This window comes from Coturnix japonica, chromosome 2 (genome assembly GCF_001577835.2).
Source record: "Coturnix japonica isolate 7356 chromosome 2, Coturnix japonica 2.1, whole genome shotgun sequence".
Lineage (NCBI taxonomy): Eukaryota > Metazoa > Chordata > Aves > Galliformes > Phasianidae > Coturnix > Coturnix japonica.
Genome location: NC_029517.1, coordinates 59,907,863 through 59,933,003, shown reverse-complemented (window position 1 = coordinate 59,933,003; position 25,141 = coordinate 59,907,863). Strand labels below are relative to the sequence as shown.

At 36.2% G+C, this 25,141-nt stretch overlaps 1 long non-coding RNA gene across 1 annotated transcript in view; it reads right to left on the bottom strand.

The window, feature by feature from the left end:
* LOC107309561 overlaps positions 1 to 24,254 on the bottom strand; it is a 55,702-nt gene extending 31,448 nt beyond the window's left edge. The window contains exon 1 of the long non-coding RNA XR_004306100.1: positions 24,106 to 24,254. This is a non-coding gene — a long non-coding RNA (uncharacterized LOC107309561). The remainder of the gene's footprint in view (positions 1 to 24,105) is intronic.
* Between the last annotated feature and the right edge of the window lie 887 nt (positions 24,255 to 25,141).

Below are 25,141 nucleotides of genomic sequence, written 5' to 3'. Positions count from 1 at the left end.
ACTGTTCAGCAAGTGCTATTGAGTGCCATTTTTTCCACATGGAGGAATTCAATGACACACCTTTGTTTCATATGCATTTCCTTGTCAGATGCCATTCTGTCAGTCTGTCCCTCTGCTGCCATCTGTCACATAGAGACAAAACACCACAGAATATTGGTGGGAAGGTTCAGTCTCAACTGCCATACTACCAACATCTGCCTCTGATCTCATGACCCAATGTAACAAACTAGGAAGCATTACTTTTGAAGAAGCCCTCATAGAAGCAAATGTAAAAAAATTTCCAGACACTGAGAAATCGAACTTTTCCTTAAGCTGGTTAGTGAGGAAGAAAACAACAGGTAAAACAATGTACTAGTGACTTGTAAGAGAGAAGGACATGAGACAGTTGTAGCTGTCAGTGTAAATATATATATTAAATAAATAAATAAATAAAAGATCTGTTGTTGACAACAGTTTAAAAATTATGGTTGATATCAATAATAGCACTTTCTGAGACAGAGCACTGAAAACACATATGGTAATCAGTACAAAAAAGTCAAATCTAGAATGAATTATGCACATTTTTAAAACAATCCAGGAATTCCCTCAGTTATCCCCTGAAGAAATGTTATGAATAAGAAATAATCCTACCAAGAATTTAAGCCAGATAGCCTCAAAAATACAGGATATAGGAGCAACAGATATGTAGTAAAAGAATTGCAAGATGAATTTCCATCAAAGAATGCCAACTCTGGCTTGGATTTCATTTAGCAATTATTTCTTTCCCTATTAGCAGGATCTTTGATGAATGTACTCACTGTGTTATTTCAATAGCACTCTGGACTACACCTCCTTGGTAGGAGGTTTTGCCAGACCAACCCAGCAGTACAGAACTGGGGTTACTTAGTTAAATCACAGGAATAAAGAAGCCCACTACCTCAAGGATTATGTGCTGGGCAGTCTTTGTAAAATACAAAGCCAAGAGGCATTGCTTTTATTCTAAGTAAAGTTAATAATGTCCCCAAAGGCTTTTTTAGCTTCCCAGCTGGAATATCCTCCTTGATCTGAAACATCGGAAGCAGCTAAGTCTAGATAAGCTCAAAATTTTAAAGAGAGTTTGGTTTCACTCATGAGAGAGGAACATGGTGTTCTGGAGGCACTGGAGCAGCCCCGTTTATGCTTCTCCTTTGAAGCTTGTGATGCATTAAAAGAACAGAGATGGTGAATTTGCTGTCTACATTCCTTTGGCTAACAAGAACTATGTAAATAGATGAGAAACTTTAGAACTTTTTACTTTGCACTTACTGTTGCTCAGCTTAGATTTGTCAGTCTGTGTGACCATGGCAGTCTTAAAAGCACTTAGTACTTCAGTAACAACAGAGAACAAACAAGAAGAAGATTAAAAGCTCTTCTTTTTTCCTCATATTTTATTGAGAAACAATCTACACTGGGAAACCACACATAACTTAGGTCTGGCTGTCAGGAATAAAGTATCCCAGAAATATATATATATATATATATATATCAGAAAACTAAAAGCAAACATTCAAAAATGAATGAATTTAAGCTGTTAAGAAATCATGCTTCATTTTTTTTTCTTTGACTCTAGATTGCTTCAGAGTAACTGTCTTTTGAATATCAGAAATCTGCTCCTAACATTTATGATCAAGAGTCTGCAAGGGAAGATGTATGAGGAGCAGAGGAGATGAGGGGGGGCCTCATGGTGGCTGTAGCTCCTCACAAGGAGCAGAGGGGCAGTGCTTAGCTCTGCTCTGTGTGACAGTGAGAGGACCTGAGGGAACGGCATGGAGCTGTGTCAGAGGAAGACCAGGTCAGGGATTAGGAGGAGGATCTTTATGCAAGGGTGGTGAGCATGGAACAGACTGCCCAGGGCAGTGAGCAAAGCCCAAGGTACCAGAGTTCAAGGAGCCTCTGGACAGCACTGTCAGAAATATGCATTGGTGGTTGTGTGAGGTTCCAGGTGTTGAACTCAGTGATCCTTATGGGCACCTTGCAACTCAGGATATTCTGCGATTTATCTTAATTGACCTAACTGGAAAGCAGTAGATTGGCACCAAAGAAAAAACATCTAAGAAACTAATTCTGCACACCCAATTTTATGTGTATTCTTTTCTTCTTGAGCACAGTTAGGGATTTTGGCTTTCTATGCTAAGTCATCATCATCCTGTTGCTGGAAGTCCAAAGGGTAAAAATCATTTTGTAGGACACCTTGTAATGGTTAACAGGCAGACAAGTGTTGCAAACATGTTCTCTTCCTTCTGGTGGCATTAAGTGGAAAGGAAAGCATCCAGGAAGTACACTGATACTGTGATTAAAGGCTCACCAAAAGAGTGCTTAATAGGAAATGAATCTGTATGCTTTTAAATCTCTTAGTCTTAAACAAGCATAATTGAAATCTTCTGTCTGGAATACAAACAGACCGTGTTTTACCTCAGTAAGCAGACATGATTACTGCTGCTCTGTTGAAGCGCTGTTGCTTAACTGTCTTGGGTTTTCAAATCAAATTATACATCCTCTCCCTCCACTGCACTGAAAGATGATAAAATAAACAAGGCAGTCACAAAACACACTCTCATTCTTTTCCCCATTGGTCTAGTAGAATCCAAAGGAGAATGAGGTTGAAAGAGAGAGTGGATAAATCCCCTCTGGACCCTTTGTATTAGATAAAGCAAGCTAACAGAGAGAGAAGTGATCACTTTACAACAGAGATGAACTTCTCAGAAGAAGTTTGATAAATTGACATCATTCCAGGCAATTTGAGGTAATACAATCTTCATGTCTGAACAGTGTAATTACAGGATATGTTTCCAGCATACAGAAACACTCTGTATCAATCACCACGAACAGTTTTACCAACCAGCTTTTGTTAGGTAAGAAGGAGGAGGAAAAAAGAAGGGAGGGGGGAGCTAAACAGTAATTTAAACATCCTTTAGCATTAAACAAACTAATATAGCTGGCAGAAACATCTGCCACCTCAGTCTGAGGCAGCTAAGAGGGGGAAGACTGGATGCAAGTGAGATGGGCTCAACATAGAGGCAGAAGTCTGGTGCTAGGTAGTGTCTCATTTTTTGAGGGAGGTACGGTGATAGGAATAAAGCATAAATAAATCCACGAAGTGTGTGTATGCACCCTAGTTTGAGTGCAAGTAGGTAGTTTCTACCACCCATTCCAAAGAGAGAAGTAAAACCAAGTCAGCTAAAAAAAAAAAAAAACCACAAATAAAAAATAACAAGAGCAACTGAGCTTTGACTTTTTGTCTCCCACCTAAAGGGAAATGTTTGCCCCAATGACATGCTGGATTAATTTCCAGCAGCATGTTTTCAAATAACTTATTTTTATTCAGCTCCATAGCACAGGCATGAGGTTAATTTTTCAAACTACATATAAGGTTGCAATAATTCATTTTTCATTTATAGTGACATTTATCAAAGTGGCAAGAACTGCCACTAAAACTTGTACTAATTGACTTTCCGTTATTTATAATGTCAGATAAGAGGCAAGGAACAAAAACCAAACCACTATTTCATTTGGTCCATGCAAAATGTATTTGTCAGAATTTGTTCTGAATATACAGTGGTTAACTATGAATAGGCTCTGAACCATGTTTAGAAATGTCTGGACTGAGCTCCTGCAAATTTCAATTCTTAAAAAAAAGACAGGTAAAGGGATCATGCTTCTCCCTATTCACAACAGCCTGCTGCATTCAGATCTGCTTCTTCATGTACATGGCTAAGAGAAGCAGTTCAGTCCTGAGCTTGGTTGCAAATCCCAAGGAATAAAGGTAAGCAGGTACAGAGCTGCTCATCAGAATATTATAAAACTGAGATTTAATGCCCAAGATAGGATTTTATTTTATTTTATTTTATTTTATTTTATTTTATTTTATTTTATTTTATTTTATTTTATTTTATTTTATTTTTCCTCTCCAGTCTTTTCAGTTACTATGGAAGATTTAGGCTCTGGAAAATAAACGTGACTGGCATTAATTAATTTGGAGTAAGTAGTATCAGTCTTACCACACAAAATAATATGTGATCATCTGCAAACAACCAGAACAAATAAAGCACAAAAATGCTCTTTCTTTTTTTACTGTTTTAGGGAAGAGATCACTTTGACTTCTGCAGACAGAAAAGGAAAGCAAGGAGGCTTTTCATTGTATAGATGAGTGGAAACTAAGCTAAAGGAATACCTACTCAATAAAGCAATTGTGGAAATGTTTGTATGCCAATTATTTAACATATAGGAATAAATCTCATTCTTCAGTCTAGTCTTAAATGTATGATCTAAATAGAATTTCTTTATTTTGGTAATGCACTAGTAGTAATGAAGAAGTCCAAATCTGAGGGCAAGTCTAAGAGAAGGTGAAAGGCGGTGCTACTATACACAGCAGAATTTTGTCTATTGGATGGGAAATGAATTTCTTCATTAAAACGTCCATCATGGTAGTTAAAAAAACATATGTATTCAAAGGAAAAAGGCAAAAGGATATAATTAGAAGACTTCATTATGGAAAAACTGCAATAGTTTCAAATTTCTATGAGCTACATGTTAATCTGCTGCTGGGGTTGTGAGGACAGACCATTTTTCAAAGCTTTACTAAAATATTTTATTTGACTTTGCACATGTATTTGGAGACTTAGCTTCAAAATTTTTAGTAGAAATACTGTGAAGATTCATAAGAACCTCTCTTCAATAAGTGAATATATGCTAGAGTTCATATTTATATATAAATTATAATAATTTATAGCAGAAACTGTGTCTGCAAAGATATTTTCTTCACATTTATCCACATCACTGTATCCCTAACTTTATTCTGATAAATTCACAGAATTTCACATTTATAAAGCAAATCAGTTTTAAAGCAATCTCTGGCTGTAAATGCTTTACACATTCCTAGAACAACTAGATACTCTGTACTGATAATCTCCTTGATAAGGAAGGCTGTTCCAGTAACTGTGGTCTCTTCTAGCTTCTCAATTAGCATTTCAGGATGTTAGAAAAACTAACCTGTGTTTATTGCAATTTAAAGTGGCCAGAGAATGAATTGAAGTTTAGGAGTAGGGACAAAGCTTTAGCATACACATTGATAGGGAATGAACTGAATTGAACTAACTGAATGTAACAAAGCACATAGTAGCAGTGCGCAGGAGACATTACATCCTTTGAAAACAGTAAAATCATGATTGAAGTAAACTATTTCACAGCTTCCATTAAGTATTATCATACAGACAGATATTTATATATACACATAATTACATGCTCATTTGCATCTATGTGTGCTTGAATATATGCTAATTCTCCAACCGTTTTAAGTAACGAAGAAATACATACAATGTACACACTGACAATATTACAATGATAAATAATAACTTCTTAGAAGTTACAATTAAAAATCTGTTTGACTTTTGTATATAATTAAGTTAACTGGTGAACATACCTGCTGCAATTTTATCGTAGCCTTAAAACATAAAAAACTCTAACCTATAAGTAAAATTAATTGTAGTTTCAACAGAATTCTCATACTCTGATTTTTAAAGCTGTGTCAATGAATAGAGTGCCCATATGGTTTAAAAATTTTCCTCCAGTATCACGTGTATAGGATGAGATGAGAACTTTCTTTTAATATGACTGTTTTTGCTGAAAAAATACCAACTACCTTTGAAAGAACCTCAAAATTATTCCTAGGCACAATATAAGAATGTAAATATTGCATTATAAGTAAACCAGAAATGAAGGTTTCCACTTACTGGTTAAGTATTGCCCTTCTAATATTAAACTGCTTTTGATTTTTGCCTAATTTCCATTAGTCACAGCTCACTTAATTGAGAAACTTCTTGAGGAAAATTGTTAAGAGACAATCTGTTCTTCTAAACAAATTTGTTCACTTTGAAATCCTTATTTTGTATCCCTTATAAGTTTCAAGATGAACATGATTTAATTAACCTAAACATTATCTTCACTTCTGAAATGGCTAAGCAAACTTTTGGTCTATAGTCTATAACATAAGTTGCAGTGATTAAACTGAGGTTTAAGTGAAAATTTTATTTATTCTTTAGAAATCTTAATAATATTTTTCTGTGATATCAGCAATATGTCATTTCCTGGTATATTCCTTACACACACATTTCTTTTAAAAAGGCTTATGTATCAAGGAAAATAAATTTGAGGAAAAAAACCTTTAAAAGTAAGAAAAATGATTTATCAAACAATATCAAACAATATTGGAGACCAGTCATGAGTGGTGTTCCCCAGGGGTTGGTGCTGGGGCCTGTCCTCTTCAACATCTTTATGGATGACTTGGATGAGGGCATTGAGTGCACCCTCAGTAAGTTCGTGGATGACATGAAATTGGCTGGGAGTGTCGATCTGCCTGGGGGTAGCGAGGCCTTACAGAGGGATCTGGATAGGCTGGAGAGCTGGGCCGAAGCCAAAAGGATGAGGTCCAACAAGACCAAATGCCAGGTCCTGCATTTTGGCCACAACAACCCCAGGCAGCGCTATAGGCTTGGGGCGGAGTGGCTGGAGGATTGTGTGGAGGAAACTGACCTGGGGGTACTGATTGATGTTCGGCTGAACATGAGCCGACAGTGTGCCTGGGTGGCCAAGAAGGCCAACGGCATCCTGTCTTGCATCAAAGACAGTGTTACTAGCAGGAACAGGGAGGTAATTGTCCCCCTGTCCTCGGAATTCGTGCAGCTGCACCTTGAGTACTGTGTTCAGTTTTGGGCCTCTCACTGCAAGAAAGACATTGAGGCCCTGGACTGTGTTCAGAGGAGGGCTACAAAGCTGGTGAGGGGTCTGGAGCACAGGCCTTATGAGGAGCGGCTGAGGGAGCTGGGATTGTTCAGCCTGGAGAAGAGGAGGCTCAGGGGAGACCTTATTGCTTTCTATAACTTCCTGAAGGGAGGTTGTAGTGAGCTGAGGGTTGGCCTCTTCTCTCATGTAATCAGTGACAGAACTAGAGGGAATGGTTTTAAGCTGTGCTAGGGGAGATTAGGCTGGTTAGAAGTATTACTCTTCCGGAAAGGTTGTAGTCAGGCATTGGAATTGCGACTGCCCAGGGAGGTGGTGGAGTCACCAACCATGGGAGTGTTCAAGATCGTGTGGATGTTGTGTGAGGAATATGATTTAGCTGGAAATATTGGTAATGGTTGGACTAGATGATCTTCTAGGTCTTTTCCAACCTTGATAATTCTGTGATTCTGTGATCTGCACCACTATAATACATAGCACCACATATATTTTTATGTATTTGTGTATATGGTATATATTTGCATATGCACATGCATATATACACGCATACACATACTTGCTTTTATATGTTCATATAAGTCAACATACATACAATGTTCATATGAAGTACTTCTATACTTATACTTTCTATATGTGTTTGGATATACATGTGTGTGCACCTTCCTAAAATAATTTTACAACAATAGAAAAAGTCAGTTCCAAATAGTGACAGGAACAGAAACTTCAAGTAATGATAACAGAAAATAATTACACACTTGGTATCACTTAAGTAGAGCTGAGGACTGTAAAGATTTTAGTTGTCTACCTTTAAATGACACACAAAAAAACGTGGCAAAAGAGAGTGTACAATAATAACAAGTATAAAAAGCTAAAGAATTGCCTTCCTTTTCCTTATAAAGCATTTTCTTTTGTGGAATAACCACAGACATTATATAATCCATTAGGGCAAGAGTCATGCATAGATTTAGAAGTAGATTCTTGCTATGAGAAAACACTCCTATAACAGGTTATTATATTTAGCAATACTGATCTCCAGAAATAACGTATCTTCAGTTATGTGGAACTTATGTTAAAATAATCTGAAATTTTAAACAAAATTGTTAGTATAGTGGTTCCTAGTAAATTGGCTGAGGATCATCATAATCGTTATAAAAGATTAATATACCCTGTTTATAGAGGACAGGAGGAGAGATCATCTAATGTTCAGAAGATACATGAATAACTGGATATAATTATCTGGCATCTTTAGAATGGAAATTACCTTCAGCACTATTGTTTCTCAACTCTTGTGTTTAACTAGAGGAATAACAACTAAATGTTATTAGGGCAGTGGGGTTATTATTCCTCTCCACTGCTCTAAAGTCATGCCTATGCTATCACACAGTATGGATCTCCTAGTGTAATGGTTTTGTAATTTTTTGCTATTGGTATTCCACATCATAGCATCATGTGGAACACAGAGAAGAACTACAAGTTCCAGAGGACCTCACATTCAGAGAGGGAAATACGTCAATGAAGTAACACCAACTCTCTCACTGCCTGGCAGCAGGTGTGGGTGTGCTTCCAAGCTGTGAACCTTCACATTCAAAGTAGGCTTCTCGGTCTTCAGAAAACTCTCTCTTATTTTACTTATTAGCCTCAATTTTAATTAGACTGTATTATATTGTGTTATCTTGCATTCCAATATCATAGTAAAATAAGTTTTCCTCCTTAGATCATTGCTGCTTCTCTGTTGGTTTCCTTGAGCCCAGCTCCCATCTCCCTACCCCTTTCCCTTCCCACAGGCCTACTGGCCTACTGCCCGCCCCCCCCCCCAACATGGGCATAGACTGATCTAGAAAACTCTGTGACACCTAGTAGCTATGTTAGGCTCTGTGATTTGCTTACAGTTTGCACTGTCTTAATGTAACTGAACCTGCTTCTTGTGTGACTGTGGGATGTCACAATCACACAAACAATCCAACAAGCTGTAGGCACCCTGAAGAAGCATGGTTCACTTCTGCATTGTGATCAAATGGCAAACAACCTGAAGCCCAGTTAAGGCAGATATAACAATTAACTGGAAGCCTTTGGAAATAAAACTTAAAAAATAAATAATCTGAAGTTAGAAACAGCATTGAGCATAGCAGCTGTTATGATCAATATTCTTATTCAACCCTTTAGCATGAGAGTTTGACAAGATGGCAATAGGATACACAAGATTCATTACTTAGCTTTAATAAACATAGTAAAGAGGCAAGGGAGCTAAGAATGAGACATTTTCACGACTACCAGCATTCACAGGAATAGATGATGTCCAGTTTCAGAGTCTATTAAATTAAGAACAGTGTATTCTGATTATTGATATTTTTCTTCCACTGCATTTTTTTTTTTTTTTACAGAAATATTTACAGATGTCATCTATTTGAGAGCATTCTCTTTTCATAAAGCTTTCAAGAAGCTAGAGCGCATGGATGTTTTCTAGGTCCCTGACTTTGATCTGTGCACGTGCATGCAAAAGCATATATGTAAGAGGTGGGAGGAGGTCAATCTGCCAAAGCAGGAACTCTTGTAATGATTCACAGTTTTCAGAGATGTTGAAGTTAGAGCTATTGAAAAGTTACCCATAAAGAAAAAATGAATCTTTCCTTTTCTGGGACATTTAGCACTAAAACCTAATTCTTTTTCCCATTCACCTCCTTGTTAGACACCATAGACAATATCACTTAACAATAGAAGTCTTCACATACAGTGAAATATATGCACTTATCGCCCTCCCCTATGATTCCTAAATATTTAGCTTCAGGTTTAAAAAAAAAAATAAAAATACAGTAACACTTTTTAATATTCTTATACTAGAAACATTATTTAGAGCCCCCCTTCCATCCTTTTCTACCAATTAGCATGAACTAGCTTGCTAACTGGCCTGTATGCTTCCCCCACTATTCACGTATTAAAAGGACTACACTCTATTCCATTTTCTCTTTTTGCTGAGGAAGAACTGAACCATCAGTACAACAGACAAAGCTGTTTTAAAGCTTTTCATAAATATCTACATGATTCACTGTAGGTTATTTTTGTCAGCCGTTGCCAAAACTTTCAACAATCACTTTCCATTCCTGAGAAGCACATAAATAGAAGTTGAATTCGCACTGAAAACTAAATAATTTTATTTACACAAATATCCATTATTTGAATGCTGTATCATATGTTTTAATAATTTAATGAAATACTCCACAGAGTCCTGATGCAGAGCAAAGAATAGCAATTATAAAAATAAGAAAAAAAAAAAAGAGAGAGAGAAGTCACGCAGTGCAGGCACTCCAGTTACATGTATACTTAAAGTCTGCCCAAGCAATTCTGTTATTCAGAAAGCTTCATTGCATGATAATTAATTTGGATTTCAGTGTCTGCAAAAGGAACATTTTTTTCTCATAACAGCTCTGAACCCAGCAGGTCTATAGAACATCAGTGGTCCATGGTTTTTAGTCTGATTAAACTTTTAAGCCCATACTGTGTGGGACTCACTAATGATAAGACTTGTAAAGCATATATGCACATAAAAAGGGGGTGGTATGATTTGTTTTGAGGCAAACCAGCTTTCAGATACAAAATGATGAAAGAACAATTTTATTCCTTGAGCAGATCATACTTTAAAAAGTAATGTACATATACGTCCTTAAATCAATTGCTAAAATGCTCAAAAATATATAATTACGTTGTTTGGAGTGTTAAGCAATTATTGCCAGTTTCAAGTCTTTGCTACTATAACATGCCTAAGGCAAATACTCTGTGTTCATTAATATTGGAAAGAGCAAGTCATAAATCTATAAACTGAACATAAACATCTTTCAAGTTGCATGTAGTCTAGGGGCTTTTACTAGTAGAAACATATTTCATTCTGAGTCTGCTGATTTTATTTGCCTTCCTCTGCTTTCCTAATTTCATAGTTCATACAGAATTTCTACATGCATTCATCTATACACTTGGTACTTTCTGAATTCATAAAAACTAGCAAGAAATGGAGGATGACAAGGATACTGTGCATCTGACATTGCACATAGATCTCAGTGATGCAACTACAGCAGAGATATTTTTTTCTTGGTTCTTCGAAAGAACACATGGCACAATTCACACTTTTGACTGCATCAGGCAACAATATACCAAGAGGTAAATGAATGTTTCTATAACATTAGAGAAATTTAATTCTTGGAAACAGATGCAGTATTAGACAATTTTCTCTGATCAAATATGGAGTAATATGCAAATTAAGCAATACTAATGAAAAAAACCTGGAGCATTAGTTTAGACAGCTGCATTATTCTTTTCCAGAGGAAGCGGTGACTACTTCTGAAGGAAATTACCTTGAATACACACTTCCTCACAGACCTAGTCTGTGAATTTTGTGGTATTTTGTATAGACTTCCCAGCTGAATTTCAGTTTAGGGTTGAAACCAAACATTTCTTTTGTCCTTCCTGAAAAGCTTATATTCATTATATACAGCTGATGGAAAACGAAGAAGAGAAGGAAGGATATAAACTTTTTTCTTAAGCATGTCCCCTAAAGATAAAGTAAAATGACACTAAGAACAGAGAGGTTCTCCAGAGGCTTTCTTCTGCTCCGAAGTCACTCTTTTCATTGGAAATTCAAATAGTAAGCCTATGTCCAATCACAGCCTGAATGTAGAGAAGTGGGTGCAGAAATTTTCTATGAATATAATGAATAAGGATGTAAATGCTCTAATTAAATAGAGTCAATTACAATGCAAACAGCTGTGTGCTGTCATCCATACGAACTTCAGGGGACCTAAGTACTGCTTCACATTACCAAGTCTTTCAGTATGCTATTCACAAGGTACTTTGTTTCATCTCCTTCCAAGGGAAATAATTCATACATGAAAAACAGCTATGCCTGAAAGACTCATCTCTGGTAAGCACCTGAAAACTTATTGGGGATCTCAGTGATAGATTCATAGTTACACATGTTGCTCCAAAAGTAATGCCTCCTATTTATTTCCACGGAAACTACAATAGATACAAAGAGCACAATAACACTATTTGATAGAGCAAATTCTCAGTTACAGAACACTACTTTCCAACACTCATCATCATTACTTATGCATTTTCACCAGTGAAGCATAAGAGCCTGCAGGCTGCATTCATAAAAGTCCACACAGCCATATGAAGCATGGCTTATTTTTCCCTTTTTCTGTTGTGAATGCTGAAACACCACCCATTGCCTCACCACTCTCACATCCACTGTTTGAACCAAATAAATGTCCACCATGCATAAATGACTATCAATGAATGATTTTATTTTTTCCCCCCCTCCACTGCATGAAAGAATTCAATGACAAATCTTTGTTTCATACATACTTCCATGTCAGATGCCATTCTGCCAGACTGCCCCTCTGCTTTCATCTGTCACATGGTGACAAAATGTAACAGAATATTGGTGGGAAGGTTCAAACTCTACTGCCTTACCACCACCATCTGCCTCTGACATAATAGACCAGTGTAATAAAATAGGAGGTGTGACTTTAGAAACATCCCTCATACAGTTAAGAATACACATGCAAAAATCCTCCTAAAACTAGGACACAATGAAGAACTTATCTTAGTCAATGACTGGAGTTAAGCCTCCTGTGCCCTGTGCCACACACTTCCTACATGGCAACACACTGTCTTGAGGAACTTACATATTGAATGGTTTCTAGAGCCAGCAATACAGTGTACAATTTGAAGTAACTATAGTTTATTTACTGAGAGCATGAACAGATTTATCACCTAAGGTATTTTATGAATACTATAGCTTGAGTGAATTAGATTGCATTTCAGATACAAAGCAAGAATAAACTGAAAATAGAAGTGAAAGAACTGTAGCCAAAACAACAGCAGATAGTAGTTCTTTGTGAAACGTTTAGTCTGCTCTGCCAAACACAGCTTCAGCTGCCTTTCTAGTCAACACATGAACACATTAAGTCACAAAAAACACACTTGCTACACATTTCACTCAACATGTGAATGTGAAAATAAAACAGGACTAGAAGAATTTCCTTAATTCCACCTCCTTCATTAACTGAACTGCTTCAAGTGAAAAGTGTTAATTCACTTTTCACTTTATAAATTTAATGTCAGTACTTTTAAACTCTTACACTCTGATCCTTATGATATTTTTGAATCTCTTACACATCCATCATTTTCACTGTATCAAACAAGTACTTGTAGTGTAAGTCAAGGATTTAGTTATTCTATAGTGAATACAAAGAAAGGCTCAAGATTCAAAATTCAGAGAAAACCCCGGTTTTATAAAACCAATTTTTTACCATTATTGGTGCTTCAGATCAAAGTATATTAAAAAGAAGAAAAATATAACATGTTTGTATATTAAGTCTGACCAATTTCACTTAAGAAAATTTGGATTTGGTTTCCTTCTAAAAGAATGTGGTAATTCTCCAGGACAATTTACTGGTAAAGACAGAAATTAGAAAGCAAAAGAGAATCTGTGGATTCACAAAATAAACAAACAAACAAACAAACTGACCTCAAATATAGTCTCTATTTTCCTATAAATAAATTAATTATTTTGAAGTCTGATTTTGGTTTTCCTAGACCAGGATGAATTCTTACAAGCTGCATTAGGTCAAATCACTAACCCTGCATCATCCTACATAAACACCACAGGATATCTTTTAAAACCGCTCTTCAGAAAATAGAGCAAAAAGGTTTAGTTTCCAATTAAATATGAAAGCACATCATCTGCTGGTAGAAAAAGCATTGAAAAAAAAAACAAACATAATACTAAAAATCCATCAAATATATTTAAAATGCTGGGGTTTTTTTGTCATCAAAACTTGATGTTTAGTCAAACATTTCTTGTCCAATGATAGTCCATTCTCTCTTCTCATTAATAATTAAATAGTTCGAAACACCAATTCTTTACTAAATGAACATCTATGGAATTTACAGTGAACTTGCATAAGAGTTACAGTGCAAATAGACAAAAAAACTCTGAAAGCTTATATGCTGGCAAAAATATCTACTCATTCAGCTTTTTCAATTATCTGTTGTTAACCATCCTGACAGCCTTTCTCCCATTCTTTTAGAACAAACCCACTTACTCTCTGAGCTTTCAGAAATCCACACATACAAGTGAATTACTGACAGAGGAAATAGTTCCTCACCCCTCCTAAAACAGAAACATACAAACAAACAAGGTGAATCCCAAATATCACAAAATATCACATCTAATGGTAGTCATCTGCTTTTCCTCCCATGCACAGCTGTTTTCAAAGGCGGGGTCTGAATAGCAACATTCATCAAAATAGTTAGATTCTCTCCTCTGCAACTTCTTTGCAATTCCTGATACAGCATCCAAGTATTACATTCGTATATCTTGGGGAAAACTTGGGGCAGCACAGGGGTTCAGATTAAGGTAATAGAGACTTATTTGCTCTCTTAGTCATCTGCTCTATGAAACTACTAAAGTTAAAGAGTTATAAAAAATTCAGAACATTCTGATATAAAATACAAGGGCAAGGGAAATGTAGGAAAAAGCAGACACACATATGCACTGAGATGTTCAGCTGAAACTCAGAAATAACAATACACTCCACAAGGCAGCCCACAATGCCATAGCTTTAATATCAACATGGAACATGTATCTGAGTAAGGGAAGGTCATTATGAGAAATTAAACTAATAGGTGTGACATTAAAGAACTAGTTTAAGAAAGTTCAAAGAGAAAGCTTGGTGATTTCAATGGAATTTGAAAAAAGAAGTCTTTGGAAACATGAAATGACTAAATATATTCAATTGATAAGGACAATTAATTAGTGGAAGTTTTCAAAGGATTTGCTATTACTGCATCTATCAGATGTGAAAGGGAGAAAGTAAATTTCTGAGAACTTGCTAAAATGAAAGCAACAGGAGTTTCCTGGCTTGAAAAGAAAAAAATAATATATTTTATAACAAAAAATATAAACACAATGAAACTGGAACAATAGGATAATAAAAATACTGGGGAGGAATGACTGCTTTCAAAAAGAAGCAAATTGCTCATTAAAAACAGATAAATCTAATTTCTTGCTGAAGAGTTGCATTCTTAAATAAAGGAGTTCAAGTTTCCTTGAGAATGGAATTAAAAACTGGAAACATCTGTTACTGTAATTATTGCTTATTACCTGTATAACGATAGTGCCTGAGGCCCCAATTAAAGTCTGCTCATCATTATGCCAAATAGTTATAAATACGTGATAATCTCACTCCAAAGACTTCGTGGAAGGAAGTAAATAAACGGAGGAAGAACTGCAAATTCTGTTTTATGCTCAGGGAATGAAAGGACAGAGGTTAAGTGCCTGCTCCAGTTTGCAAAGTTGGACATAGGTGTCTAAAATTCAGAAAATTCTACCTGGAATTGCAGATGAGAAAACAACACCATGTGGGGTGAAGAGAGATCACTGATTCATTTCCCAACCATTGTGACTGCATAAATATAGTGGCTGGATTTTCCATTTCACTTTTGAAAGAGATCATAGAGGATTTCCTTGATGACCATGAGTTTGTTCTGAAGAGAAGTCAGATTTCAAACATCTTTGAATATGGGAGTGAAGGGTCAAAATGAGGATGTTGTTTTTGTTTTTACAAGTATTCCAGGAACACAAGAGCGTTATGTAACTTTGAGAGAGGCTACAAAATTAGTGGAAATCTCTTGTTTATGAATGAAATTAATCTTTTTTCATCACCTGTTGTAACATATCATTCTGCAGTGTAACAAATAATGCAGAAGAGCTCCAGAGAGCAAGCAAATTACCCCAAATTTATCCACAGGTATTTCTTAGTTGAAACATTTTTGCAGCAGTGTCTCATCACTTCCAAGAAAAATGGACTTCTCTAGAAATAGAAAGAAAAAAAAAAAAGAAAAAAAAAAAAAAAAAAAAAGAAAAAAAAAACAACTTCAGAGAAAAAGAAAATTCCTGTTTTCTTAAACAACTTATATTGCAGAGATACCCGAGCATTGCTAAGATATCTCTCCATGAGAAACCATGTTGGTTACATGAAGCTTAAATCTCTTTTACATGAAAACTGGGCTTTCAACACATGGATTGATGAAGTTAATTAGAAATTTTCCAAGATTTTTTTATGTACTATAACTACTACTTTGAACAGAGGCAGTTAGATCCTGTGCATATATATAAATATATGTATTCATTCCAATATAAATTCTTTGCTACACTTTTACCAAGATATCTAAATTCTCAGACCCTCAATGGGAACTGTACATAGTGATGATGAGTCAAAATCTTTTTCTTCATGTTCTTTCCAGTCCTGTGAAAGATGTTCTTGAGCCCAAGTCAGATACCTTAGTACATTGTCAAATTAACAGAGATGGATGTACAGAAGGATTCAACTTTCTAAGTTGGATAATCCACAAGATAGGAAGTAAAAATGTCATAGAAAGAGATGAACGGTGACATTGCCTCCTGCTTTTAAGTGTCCAATTGCAACCCATGTAACGTGCTTATGTGAAAGTTGGATTCACAGCCTGGAATCCCATTTGCACTCAAAACTGGAAAATTGGTTCACTCTTTTTATTGAAAGCCTGTCTGTCAAAGGAGGAGGAAGAAAAGGAATGCTAAAATAGACTAGAGATTACAACAGTTTCTAAGGAAACTAAAGTCAGTGCCCTCCTCTTTCAGAATGATCTGAAATTCAAATACCTAAACTCCTCAGGGAGTGCCCCTCAGTTTCTTACCTCCATTACTTACCTACAGCAAGAGCTAAGCCTAATGCTAAGACACATGTCAAAGAGAGCAAATACAAAGCAGATTCTGTATGGTAACTGTCCAGGTGCATGCTCTCTAATCCCATTAAAAGTCCTTTGAGGCTGTAATCCTATTCTTTGAGGTGATCACTGAGAGGAAAAAAAAAAACAAGCAAACAAAAATAAAACACCTTTATCTGCTACTGTTACAATGTTTAAATTTCAGACAAAAAGCAAAGGTTAGGAAAAAGCTAACAACACGGAGAAATGGGGCAAACAGTGGGAATGCAATAAAACTATAGAAAAGCTTCCAAGAAATATAAGAATAAGATATTCTTGCCAGGAACAATGCTCAAAACACTGTAACAAATGAAGATTTTTTTTCCCTCTTTTAGAGTAAAAATATGCTGAGGGTTATTTACTTTTTAATTAACAACTGAGAAACTAAAGCTGAAATAAAGCCAGAAAAACTAATGTTCTCCTGTAGAGAACTTAAACATTCAGTAATAAGAAACTAAATGATGTAGTGAATCACATACCTCAGACTTCTTCTCATCCATTTTTTAGTATTCTGACTGAATTGCACACAAAGGAGGGTGTACACTCTCGCACTTTCTTTCTCCATTGTTGTACCTATAGAAACTTTTCCTTTTTTAGACACTTAACCAAGTCCAGTTCCATTTGGGCCCTGGCCTTCCTGACCATATCTCTACACAACCTAGCAGCTTCCCCAGGTTTCCTGTCTCTGCTTCTACTACCTGTGCATTTTTTTCCTCACTATCCAGTTTGACCAGCAGGTCCCAGATCAGCCATGCCAATCTATTGCCTTCCTTTTCTGACTTCCTACACCCAGGGAAGGAGAGTTCTTCTGCTTTAAAGAAAACATCTTTAAAGACTTTCCAGTTCTTCTCCCTTGCCACTGAGGACAAATTCCTAGGGAGTTCCATTGACTAACACTCTGAAGACCTGGAATTTGTCTTACCTAAAATTAAACATCTCAAATTTACTCTTTGCCTGTCTGATCTCTCTCAAGAGTGTGAACACCACCATTACACATTACACATTACACTAAACCCAAGCAGCCTCCGATTCTGATATCATCAACCATTCAGTTCACTAGCATTGGCGAGAAACAGGTCTTGTCAATTTCTTGAAGGATAACTCCTGAATTCCTATGAACTATTTACTTTCAGTTTCCCTGTCACTTTTTCATCATTATAAGATTTCAAGTGTGTAGAAGGCTGAGGGCTCGTTATCACCTTGTCCCTCTAACTTAGCTGTGCCATCCCATACCTTGTCATGGACATTCTATCACCTCTCATCCCCTTCCAACCTAGTTGAATCACTGGCAGTGAGCCCAGAGGAATCCCAGGCCCAATTCCTCCTCCCACTTTGACCCAGTTAGACCCCATCTATTGTCAGGAGGCCTAGCACTAAATAAACCACCCCATTATAAAAAGAAGAGTTCTTCAGATGGCACCAGTGTTTTAGCCATATTTTGAGCAGGTAGATCTTCTTGCTGCTCTACCCAACCACCTTCCTGGGGAGCCTATTCTATTGTTTAACAATCCTTTCCAAGTGTTTCCTGATATCAAAACTAGATTTCACTTAAACTTAAGGCCATTTCCCCTCATCCTGTCACCAGTGAGGAGAGACCAGCTCTGCTCTTACTGTAAGCACCTTACAGGTATTGGAAGAGAGCAATAAGATTCCCTCAGCCTCCTTTTCCCCAGACTAAACAGCCCCAGTTCCTTCAGTCGCTTCTCACAGGGTGTATTCTCCAAGCCCTTCACAAGCCTTGTTGCTCCTTTTTGGACCTGCTCCAGCATCTCAACATCCTTTCTGCACTGAGGTGCACAAAACTGAACACAGTATTTGAGGTGAGGCCTCACCAATGCCAAGTACAGAGGCAGGATGACCTCCCTAGTCCTTCTCACCACGCCATGCTCATATAAACCAGGATGCTAGTAGCCTTTTGGGGCACACTGCTGGCTCATATGCCACTGAGGCTTTCCTCATTTTTGTTTCTTTTATCTTATTTTCTATTCCACCTCTGTCCCAAGAAAACTGTATTCTTCCCTTTGCAGTTTTCTTACATTCCTTGAAAGCAGACTACTCAGAAAGTCGACTTAGCTTTATGTACATGTTTAAATGTACATAAATGAACATTCCTAAATGCAAAACTGACAGGGACTGTAAATAGTAGCCATCTGTCATTAAGCAACAAGATGCACATAAAGCAAAGTAAAAATCAATAGGAAGAGCTCCTACAAGGAAGAAATTTCATTTTTAGAAGGAGAGAAGCATAGTATTCTAGTCTTCTATAACTTGGTGGAAGACCTGCTGTTTGCTTAGAAATATTACAAACCATCTTACAGAAAAGGACAAAAATACAAGACCTTCAGTAACTACATCATGCAAAATGTGGCTAGAAAATTCTGCTTAATAATGACACAATTGTGTTACATTTTGTTTTTAAAAGCTAATTGTTTTTAAACTTAATTTGCCGTCATTTTTACAGCATTATTAATTCTTGAATGTTGATTATTGAGTTAAACCTTATCACAGTGATTTGACATTTGAAATGTCCTAATAAGAGTTACACCAATACCCAATAAGTAGCTTACATGTGCAAAGTTTTCCATAGTAAACAGGACGATACAATTCAAAAATATTTACTATTACAGTTACTAAAACCACAGAAAAGAAATAAAAGATTTCAAAAGAAATGGAGAGTGGATTGAATAATATTCCGAAATGTAAGCAAAGATTGTATTCCACTCTAAAACTGTATGATGGTAGGTTTTGTTGTGTTTTTTTTTGTTTGTTTGTTTTTGTTTTTTTTTGTTCCCCCCCAAATATTCTTCTTAGCTTAATACATGAGCAAACCTTATTCTCTACTCATATGAGTAAGTCTCTTAACTGCTGTGGGTGTCTGAGTTACTGGAAATGTTTAGTTTGGCATTTTTTAACCTTAAAGAAGCTTAAACATGATAGCATATACTTTGAGCAGAGAAGGGTGGAAGTATAAGAACTTCATGAATTTGCCCATGTATAGGAAAGAACAAGCTAGTTCAGTCTCCACTTTCAGTATGGTGGACACAAGGTACATTCAGACAGTTTCAGATGATGACCTGAAAGTGTGGCTTCAGACAGAACTCCAGCTATCTGCATCTTAAAGAACATATGCACCCTTAGGGATAACAGGAGCCTTTCCCACTCAGCCTGATGTGAAAGGTTATTTTCTGATTTGATTGGGAATAAAGATAACCCAGTTGTTATATAGTCTTGTTTACATCAAGAAACTACAAGAAATATTAAATTTAATACTAATGTTCATTGCAAATTGACAGATCTCTCCAGATCTTTATCCCTTTATCTCCATTTTCACTTTTTACATGCTCTAAATCTTTGACTAATATTAAGAGATAAGAAATCATTAAGTCAGAATGAAGATCTTACATTTACACATATACATAAACGTCTTGCAAAGATGAAAATGCTCTAAGATGCAGAATGTGGATGTAATTCAGCTTCAGAACATTTTAAAGTTTTTTTCCCCCCTCATCTTCACTAATTTCATTTCATTTACAATTAACATCATTTCTCTGAAATATTTAGATTTTTTTTGCCCTTCTTAGAACTGAAATAGTGTCACCAAAGAACAAATAAGAGATAGGAGTCCACTAAAAGATCATAATACAACAGCAAATCTGACACTGAATCCGCATGTTTAAATTCAATGTGTTTTATAAATGATACTGTGGCTGATGGAACTTCTAAGATCACAATAATACACAAATTATCAGTTTTAAAATGTTTATTTTACTCTACAGTGAGGAGGAAAAAAATTAACTAAAGAAATCAAAGACAGACATTTTGTAAAAATAAAATAAAAATATAAATATAATCCATAGGGAAAAAAAAAATTAAACAATTAAAGTCAAAGCATTAAACAAAAGTTTGATGTTTAATTTCCAGGAAGAAGCTCAAAACATAGTTGGAATATTGCAGTTATGGCTCACTAAAATATCATCATCAAAACTTTCTTTTCCTAGTTGCTAACCACATACAACAAAATTCATGAAATTGCCTATTTTAGCAAGAAAATCTTTAGAGGAAAAATTATTGAAGTTCACAATGGAGTTTTGCCACAAAAAGCTTAGCAACTGAAACTCTTTATCTGCCATCAAGGTGGAATGATTGAGACCCCAAATCAAGTACTTTGCTCCCCCTTACCACTCAGGCAAATGTTTTGACTCCATAATATTTTTTGACAAATCTTTTTTTTTAGTAAATATTTCTAATAATATTTCATAGTCAAAATAAGAGGGACAATTTGATAGATGTGAACAGCAAAGATGGTTTTCATTATGCAAGAAGAAAAATTCTCATTTGGCTTCTTCAATTCTTCATGATTTTTTTTCCCCCATTTTCTTGTTTTATTTTACAGCAGGTTGCAACTGTTCTGTTCAATAGAATCATATTTAATTGTTTTTATCTCAATTCTCTTAGACAACCCAAAAAAGTAAACAGTCATTTCATGAAGTGTAGAAAATATCTTTTCAACAAAACTGCAAAAATGTTTGAAGAGGCACCTGTGAAATGGTAATATCATCCCCTTGATTCTCCTAATGTTTCATCCTATAAAATTATTTTAGCCTGTGACATATTATAGCATTGCCTTGCAAATAGAAGTGTCCAAAGGCTATATTCTCTTATGCATTTTGGAAAAAAAACCCAAAAAAACAAAACAAAAAAACCCACTCCAAATACAAACCACACCTCACATGCTGCTTTTACAGCACACGCATTCTCTTCCTCCAACACTTTTCCTATCCCAGTGTTTGATAGATAAGGGGTCCTGTAAAATTTATGGCTTAGTCTGCCTCTGAAAGCTGTTGCTGTGATACCTTACAAATTTATGTCCAGAAAGATCTGCATAACAGTTTACCATCCTGCTCTGAGAGAACAAACTCGACTAAGTTTTCCACAGCTTCTCTGACCTTCTCTGTCCATTCTTACTGTGCAAACAATTCATCTTCTCCCATGCAGTTTGCAAGCAGAACTCTATTGAGCCAGTTGACTGGTGTCAGGGATCTCCCTTGCTAGCTACCCCTTTGCTCTTTTCTCTGTGCTGTCACAGCAGAGAAATGACTGTGTGGCAGACTAAGGCTGATATTTTGTTATGAAGGGTATAAATTGGGCAGGAAAGGAAAGAAGAAATAACAGTGTGTGTGTTTGCTTTGAGGAAGGAAAAAAGCCTTGACTGTTCCACATTCAAAAGGACAATATAAGCTACCATTTTTATGTTGTGTAGGTTAAAGTTCAGCTACAAATGAAAACATAGCATGCCAGTGGATTACAACCTTTGAAGTAACTTTATATTTTTTGTAAGTCCTGAGAGGCTTGAATAGGAGTATAAAACTATTTTTAATATAAAATTAGATAGCTTTGTTAGCATGTAGTAAAGCCGCCGGCGAAATATCCTGCATGTAGCATGAATGGAAATTCTTCAGAAGAAATGTATTTGTTCCTCTAATATAAAAGCTGAGATCAAATCAGCTTAAAGAGTAATAGACTGAAATGGTCATGCCACTATGTTATGACTATCTTCTAATAAACTAGAAAGATGAAATACGTTCTAAGGTACATGTGCTCACTTTTTTGCATATATGACAAATTCCGGATTTTTACCCTTTTCAATGAAAAATAAAATAGGCTAAGTATGTTTGGATACATTCATAGAGCTCAGGTTATAATAAATCCTTTCTTATCTACTACAAAGATAACTAGCATTAAAAGGACAAAAGAACAAGGAAGTACAGATTAGTTAAATCTGCTGCAGAGCTTAGCTTCCTTTTTGTAATGAATAATTTGAGTCTACTGGCTTTCCTACACTTTGTTATCCATGAGTTAAATGCTAGGATATTTGTTTAATGTGGTTGATCCAATAGAAGAGTTTCTTTTACTACAAATATTTCACATTTATTTGGCCAAATGAACAAATATAGAGGCTAAATTCTGATTTTTCCCCCCCTTAAAGTACTGCTACACCATAACAGTTCAGAACAAGGGTATATAAATTAAACAAAATAATTTAATAGACACAGAACTCAGGAGAATTTCATATTCCAGAAAAAGTATTTAATCCCACCTAAATTTGCACTGTTTCTTTCTTCAGCTGTACATGTCTCTAGTCAATATGAAAACTTCTTGAAAAATCCTTCCAAAGCTATATTGTTTCTATAACATTGTTGTCTGGAATCAAACCTACAAGCACAATTCTAAAGCTGCAATTCTGAAGTTTTAGAGTGTTAAATATGAAAACCCTTCTATAATGCTGCCCATATCTTCTGATATCTTTTTCTGAAGTTAAAAATAGGATGTATAAACATACTTCTGATATCTAACTCAATGTGATGCCATCTTAATTTGAGACTAAATACTATAAAAATATTAGACACCAAGTTGTACAGGTTCATAGTAGGTGAGAGCCTAGCAGTTACACTTCAAGTGTGCATTTTGTCTGTGATTGTGATCACTCCATATTTTAATGCTGCACTGGACTTAATCTCTCTCATGCCTAGGATGACAAGTGTGCATGGCTGGAAGTGCAGCAGCTGAAGGGGAGCCAGTTGGCAGAGCTGTAATCAGCAGCAACAGGCCAAAGGACAGTGTTGGACAGTAACAGAACAGTCACAGACAGACACAGGATCCCACATCAGTCAGCATCAGAAGAATAAAGCATCACCATAGCAAGGTCCCATATGACATGCGACAAGAAGTGGTTAAAGACGCCGCCTTGCAACACTGGGGCCCGGAGTTTGAATCCCCCCTGTGGCGCAAGTGGTAGAAGTGCCGCTCTGCTACACAGAGGCTCGAATTCCGGGGGCTGGACTCGATGATCTCTAAGGTCCCTTCCAACCCGCACGAAACTATGAAACTATGAAACTATGAAACTAGCTGTCAACACTCGCAAAGTACAGAAGCCACATGCTAATTAAAATGACTAAGGAATGATTCACTATACATTAAGTTCTTCTGATTCATAAGGCTGAAAAAGGAAAACAACAACAACCAAAAAATGAACACCCATGGGAATTCAATATTTTAGGAATTCGTAAAGCAATGCAAAAGATACCCCCTCCTCCCAGTGTAATTCACATTGAGACTTATATGATCAGGGCATTCTTTTGACCTTATGTTCAAATTACACAAGGTCTAGCAAAACATTTTGTCAAAAAAGGGCATCAGAGAGATGAAAATTCTGGCCAATCAAGTGTATTAACACAGAGAATATGGCTGGAAACTAAGGGAAAATCCCAGGAGAAATACTTAAAAATATTTTTAACACAAGAAGTGCAAATAAAATAAAAAAGGACCAACAATACTAAGACCTAATTCACAGCTTATAAGCAGCAGGACAGTTAAACTTTGCTTTCAGCAGAACTACATTAACAATGTCCTGCGTGTCAGAGTGCCACCCAGGCAGTATCCCCAGCACAAGCTTGTAGGTCAGCCTATAAACACTGTGTCTGTAAAAGTTATGTTGAAGACAGAGACATGCACACAAACATACATACTACCTAAGACATTTGGAAGATTTACCTGTAACCTGCTCCATTTCCATGATCTTGTTTGCTGTAGTCCCACAGATGATTGCTTTGGGGAAAAACTGTGGGATAGTGAATTCTAACAGCTGCAGTAATGAGTAGTCCCAAGTCAGTGGAGGGAGCAAAGTATTTTTCTTATCCAGATTACTCTGTGGGGGGAAAAAAAAAAAAAAAAGAATAATGCATAACTTAATTTTGAGAATATAAGCTTGTTATCACTTAACACATTAAATCGGATATACTAACAGAAAACCTATCCTGTATACTGGCCACTGAATTTTGGCATCAATGGCTTGAAGAGAGGATCAATTTAGAAATATCTTTATTAAAGCACGTATTACAAATAAATGCATGTTCAATAATTTGAAATGAAGTTACAACCCCTGCACAGATAACCTTTGAAGGAAAGAACAGATCAATGTTCAGCTTGTTTTACTTCTCTGCTGTACGCTAAGGAAGATTCCCTGTGGAAAGTATCATGTACACAGCTGAGAGGGCTCTGAAAATCCTTTTGCAGCATAGGTACCATAGTTGCTGCTCTGTCAGACAGCTCTCAAACAGCACTAGGCTACATTAACTCATCAGATCAGAGGAATATGCTACCTAAGAACATCAGTGTTTTAATTTCCATCTCCAAAATGCAGACCTCAAAGCCCTGAAGTTAAAAATGAACCAGAATCTATCAATTTTGATGCATTCGAACCAATTCAACATGAAACGGAATATAAAGGCAATTAAACAAAGTTTATTTTTTTTTTAAGAAACACCAACTGCTAGACCTTCAACCACATTTATTTACATACCAGACAGATCCTTATCACCAGTTCCAGATGCTTTGCCTTGTCTAGTAATCACAAGAATGCAGGCAGCATGGCTCAGCTCATTCCACACACCAGATAAAAGCATTCTATCACTAGCTGGTACCTGGATCTACAACCATATCAAGAAGTGTGGACATGAAGGAATAGAAACCAAGCAGAAATACAAACTCACATACTACTAAGACAAAAATTACTGATCTCTTTGGATAG